Source organism: Cynara cardunculus, assembly GCF_001531365.2.
Source record: "Cynara cardunculus var. scolymus isolate 2C chromosome LG 6, CcrdV1, whole genome shotgun sequence".
In the NCBI taxonomy this organism is placed as follows: domain Eukaryota; kingdom Viridiplantae; phylum Streptophyta; class Magnoliopsida; order Asterales; family Asteraceae; genus Cynara; species Cynara cardunculus.
The window spans coordinates 12,604,098-12,610,424 of NC_037533.1; positions in this window are offsets into that span (position 1 = coordinate 12,604,098).

The window sequence follows — 6,327 nt, forward strand, 5'->3', positions numbered from 1 at the left end:
CAGTGAAGGATGAGAAGGCTGCTTCATAGGAAGGGCCTGCAGAGGGTGGTGGGATTTGAGTTTGTGGTGGGATTTGGGCAAGTATGGTGGCGGGTAATTGGGTGAGGGTTGTTTGTATGGTGGCCATTTGGGTGGTAAGGGTGGCAAGGGTTTCATTGATCGATGAGGTGGATGAAGGTTGAGGTTGAGGCATTTGGGAGGTGATGGAGGCTGGTAGTTGATGAAGATTGCGAAGGATGGTTTGGAGTTGGGTAATGATGTAGGTTAAGTTTTCATCGGACTCAGTTGCCTGAGCCGTGAGGGTGGCGATAGATTGGATTAGTATTTGGTTTCGTTGGGTGGCTAAGGATGATATGGTATTGTGTTGTTGGGTTACTGTTTGTTGGAGGATTTGGAGGCGGGATGAGTTGGTTTAGKTTTGGGTATCTATTTGGTTTAGGTGGCGTTGGAGGATGGCAAGGGATTGGTGGAGGTCTGGAGTATCGGGTGAGGGTTGGTTTTCCACAATCCCTTGTACGAGGAGTTTAAGGTCATCCAAGGACCGCGTCACTGTATCAATATAGGCTTTGAACTCAGCCTTTGTGACCATATCAGCTAAAGGGGTAACCCCTGCAGCAACAGATGTTGCAGGTTGGGCCTCTATTCCTGAGGCGCCCTCTTGGCCTTGTGCAGAGGTAGGCCTCGAAGGACTTCCATCATGTCCTTGATATCCTTCGAGAGAAGAACTATCTCGTGATGTTGGAACATCCTCTTCCTGTTCCTCAGCTTCAAAGGCTAAGTAAGTGAAGCGGATGTGTGTCCCTTTTGGTAGATCAAATACCGAGGGGAGTGGTGCATGAATTGAAGATCGCTCTGAACGATCTATGGGTTCAATGTCAGAAGCAACGAATGCTTGTGTGTGTGTGAGGGGCTGTGGCGAGCCCTGAGGCGAAGGGGCTCTTGTCTCTTCATCACCTCTCTGTTGAGAGAGGGGTGATGGTATATGAGGTTCCTCGGCTTGTTCATCTCYARAGGCMCGAAGAATGGCCTCTGGATGGCTGGCTGGGGTTTGGGTGGGACTGGGTCGTCCTGTTTCAATACCCCTTTGGCTTTGATCGCCAGGGGTAGTAGATGTGGTTGCCCTTTGGGTAGTGGGGTGGGGAATAATTTGGTGAAAGTCGGGGGAAGCACTAGCATCATCATCATCATCATCTTCATCATCTGATAAAGATGACGTAGGTGCTCCCTCGCTTGGAGGGGGGACGACTCTAAGTGCTCGTGGGTAGCTGTCCTCGGTTCTTGGGACAGCATGGAGCGTTCATAGGATTGGCGTATCTCACTTGTCGATGGTATGACAGTGAGCATAGCCCGGGACAACGRTCGGTTTGTGGTGTATCCTTCCTTCGATAGTGTTGGGCGATGTCCTTGCATCTTGTAGTTTGGGGTGGAAGGCTCCACAACAGGTAGTCCGTGTTGCACCATCGCGTCCCCAATGAAAAGGGCAAGGAAGCGGGGAAAGAGRACAGCAGATAGTGGCTTTCCTGTAGCTTGAAGTTTGCACTTTTTGATTACGGTCGCGTAAATCTCGTTGTAGATGTGGAAGGCGTAGTCAAGATTGAGGTTGAAGAAAAGCCCATACCGAATTGTCATTATGTTGAGATTTCCTTTGTCGAGGGAACCGAGCTTGCAGGTGAGGGATCGGTTGAGGATGGAAAAGAACAAATTCCACATTGGCGGGAGGAATTGTCTTTTGAAGTCTGATACATTTCGATGTTCCCGATTGTACCCTAGCATTTTTATGAACCTGGGGATGTCGTCGGAGGAAGGTGGTTCGTCATATTGCTCGATCCCTAGTTCCTTTCTTGTAGGAATGCACAAAATCTTAGAGACTTTTGCTCACGAAATTTTTACCGAGCAAACCATGTCATTTGGGGCGTCTATGTCCCCCATTATTCCATGACTGGGAGGATCAAACTCGCAGGTCTGCCAGTATTGTTGAACGTACTTTAAGGATACGTTTGGGTTCACTAGAGTTAAGCCAGGGAGAAGGATACAGTTGTTGAAGAACTCAATCATTATCGCAAACCTGTCATCAAATAGGGTGTTGCGCAGTTTAATCATGTGGTTGTTGGGTTTCATGGGCAAGAAGACGATTGTGCGGCTGACGGYGCCGGTGGATTGGATTCGGCTGTCATTGTTGTTGGATTCGTCAGAAGCGGAGGAGGCTATTTTTGATGAAGTTGAAGGTTTTGAGTTCGTCGGAGTTTTGTTGTAGTTTTTGAAGGCATAAAGTAGGTAAGAATGGGGAAGACGGGTATTTATGGGGAAGACGGGTGGGGGGGTGGAGGGGTGGGGTGGTAGTGGGGTGGAGTGGTAAGGGAAACGTTTCTTTGATTATTATAAAATAATAATCATGAAAATGGGTTTTATTGGATGAACGTGAGCCGTTTGGATAGGACATGCCATTATTGTAGTGGACACGTGTCAGCCTGGGGTAAGGGAGGGAAAAGATTGAAACAGCTCTTGGGGGACAGCCTGTATGGTGTCAGGCGCGTGGTTTGAGTGACGTCATGAAGTATTTGAAATGAAGAGTCATTCCAAATATTATCTTGTTGAATACATTTCCCAAAAAAAAATTTATTCAAAATCTCATTTAATTGTAAGATTAATACTAATTACGAAGTTTTGGTCTTCTAAAAACCCTTGTTGTATAGTTTTTAGTCACAAAAGCTGCAATTTTGTATAATCTTGAAAATGGTTTTCAATTAAGATGAGTTTTAGTGTAAAATGTATTTTCATGRAACCAGAGGAGCTCTGGTTATGCATGACAAAGTGGGTGTTGAACCATAGGAGTTCTGGTTGTAATGTCGATGAAGACAAGAAGTGATGTTGGATTTGCATGATGTAGAGACTTTGGTTAACAAACCAGAGGCTCTGGTGAAGTATGGCAATCCATTTTATAAAACCAAAGGAGGTCTGGTATTATATTTATATATTGCATTTTATGTGACCAGAGGCTCTGGATAGTAGAACCAGAGGCTCTGGATGGAAAATGCAAGTTTACAAAAGTAAACTTTTGCTCCCCCTCAAATGATGCATATGGATTAAAATCAAAGACTCACTTAGATAAAGTATGAGAAGTTTAGGAGACAGAGGCTCTGGTCTATACAACCAGAGGCTCTGGTTGAGAGAAACATATGCCAAGTAAGGATTGCAAAGAGAACAAAGCAAGATGCTCTGGTCTTTAGAACCAGAGGCTCTGGTTGAGAGGCATGGTTTATGGGTTTATGGGTTTTTGAAAAACTCCAGGACAACGAAACAAGAGGCTCTGGTCCTTAGAACCAGAGGCTCTGGTTGAGAAGGCAATGAGTGTTATGAACAAGGAAAAAGAATTGTCTTTGAGACCAGAGGGGCTCTGGTGACATAGACTTTGAAACCAGAGGCTCTGGTCTTTAGAACCAGAGGCTCTGGTTGGAAAAACTATGAAAGGGAGTATGAAGGGAAAATGGTTAAGACTTGCTTTCAAAAAATCTAAAGCTAGAGGCTCTGGTCTTTAGAACCAGAGGCTCTGGTTGTAAGAGAAGAATATATAGCAAGTAAAGGGGGGAAACTAGAGGCTCTGGTTGGGAAAAATAATGCAAGTAAGGTGAGAAATAATGAGAGAGTGCATGAATCCAAGGATTGAGACATTGATATCTCAAAGTGTTGCAGTCCAGAGGCGCTGGTCTATATAACCAGAGGCTCTGGGTGGGAGAAAAAAAAGGACTTGGTAAAAATTACCAAGTATTTGCTTTGAAGCAGAGGGGCTCTGGTTACAAAGATGAAATTTTGCCAATTAATCTAAGTCATTCTAAATGGCCAGAGGCTCTGGTTTAGGATACTTAGAAAATTTATGGCTAACTTATTGTATCACTTATGAAGATCGCTGGTTGAAAGATAATTAATGCCTCTAAGTGGTGAGATTCAGCATACCCATCTTGCTGACTAAAAATAAAAATCGTTTTTCATCAAGAGCTTTTGTAAAAATGTCAGCAAGTTGAATCTYAGTTGGAACAAAGTACATTTCTATGTTACCTTTTTCAACATTATCTTTTAGAAAATGGTACCTTACATCGATGTGCTTGGTCTTGGAATGTTGTACTGGGTTTGTAGAGATTGCTATGGCACTCTTGGAGTCACAGAGGATTGGGACTTTATCATAATGAAAACCATAATCCTTAAGTTGAGTCTTCATCCAGAGAACTTGTGAACAACAACTAGCAGCAGCAACATATTCTGCTTCTGCTRTAGATGTTGAGACACAATTTTGTTTTCTGGAGGTCCAACTTACCAGCTTGTCCCCCAAGAGTTGACAGCTTCCAGACGTACTCTTTCTGTCAAGCTTGCATCCTGCATGATCTGCATCTGTGTAGGCYATTAGATCAAAGCCAGAGTCCTTTGGATACCAGAGACCCAATGAAGGAGTTCCCTTAAGGTATCTAAAGATMCTCTTGACMKCAGAAAGATGYGATTCTTTRGGATTTGCTTGATATCTTGCACAAAGACATGTGGCAAACATAATATCAGGTCTACTAGCAGTTAGGTACAAGAGTGATCCAATCATGCCTCTATAGGTTGTGACATCTACAGATTTGCCTGATGGATCAGCAAATAACTTAACTCCTATAGCCATAGGAGTTCTCATCGACGATGAATTAGAGAGAGAGTATTTTTTCAAAAGATCAGTCACATATTTGGACTGATTGATAAAAATTCCGTCTAGAACTTGTTTTATTTAAAGACCAAGGAAGAAACTGAGTTCTCCCATCATACTCATCTCAAATTTGCTTTTCATGAAGTCTGAGAATTTTTCGCAATGTTTTGCATTTGTAGAGCCAAAAATGATGTCGTCCACATATAGTTTGAACAAGTAAAATGTTCCCTTTATGCTTCTTAAGAAAGAGAGTTGTGTCGATTGTACGTTTTTCGAAGCCATTTTCGATGAGGGAGGTAGATAGAGTTTCATACCAGGCCCTGGGTGCTTGCTTGATCCCATAAAGAGCTTTATCCAGAAAATAGACATAGTCCGGATGCTTTGGATCTTCGAAGCCAGGTGGCTGCTGCACGTAGACTTATTCTTGTAGTTTACCATTGAGGAAGGCAGACTTAACATCCATTTGATAGACTTTAAAACCTTTATGTGCTGCATAGGCTAGAAACATTCTGATGGCTTCAAGTCTTGCAACGGGAGCGAATGTCTCATTGTAGTCAATGCCTTCTTCCTGGCGATAGCCTTTTGCAACAGGCCTGGCTTTGTTCCTTATTACAATGCCATCTTCGTCCTTCTTGTTTCTTAAGACCCATTTGGTTCCTACAGCGGTTCTTCCTTTGGGAAGAGGCATAAGAGACAATACTTTGTTTTGTTCAAACTGAAGTAATTCTTCTTGCATTGCATTTATCCAGTTCGGATGTAGTAGGGCTTCAGAAATCTTCTTCGGTTCAATCATGCTCAAGAAGTTTGCATATAGGCATTCGTTTGCAGTAGCAGATCTCGTCTTGACACTAGAGGTTGGATCACCAATGATTTGGTGATGTGGGTGATTTTTCGTCCACTTGGTGCTTGATTGAGGTTCTAAAGCAACAATATGCAGTTCTTCATCGACTGATGGAACTGCTTGCTCCCGCTCAACGAGATCATCTCCAGGGTTAAACTCTGGTTCTTGATTATGATATGAAGACACAGAAGAAGTAGATGATGAAGTAACATGAGCTTTTGTGAGAGATGTACCTTTACTGCTAGAGTCTGCATGTTATTCATTGATTCTGGAGATTGATTTTGCATTGGTCTCATGTCCAGAGATTACTTCTTCATCGAAGATGTCTTCAAATAATTGAGCTAACTCTGAGTCATTGGGTTTGCTAAGTGATGAATCAGATGCTCTTCTTTGTCATTGGAGTAGAGTTATCGAAAGACACATTGATGCTTTCAATAACCATTCTAGTCCTCTTGATGTATACCCTGTAAGCTTTGGCAGTTTGAGAGTAGCCCAGAAAGATTCCCTCATCAGCTTTCTTGTCAAACTTGCCAAGATATTCTCTATCATTGAGTACAAAGCATTTGCACCTAAACATATGAAAATATTTGACGTTTGGTCTTCTGTGGTTGATAAGCTYATATGGGGTTTTYTGGTGTCTMTTGTTGATGATGGATCGATTTTGGGTGAAGCAAGCTGTGGAAATAGCTTCAGCCCAGAAGAAGAGTGGTAACTCCGATGAAGCAAGCATGGTTCTTGCTGCTTCCACGAGKGTTCGATTTCGTCGTTCGACTACTCCATTTTGTTGTGGAGTTCTTGCTGATGAAAAGTTTTG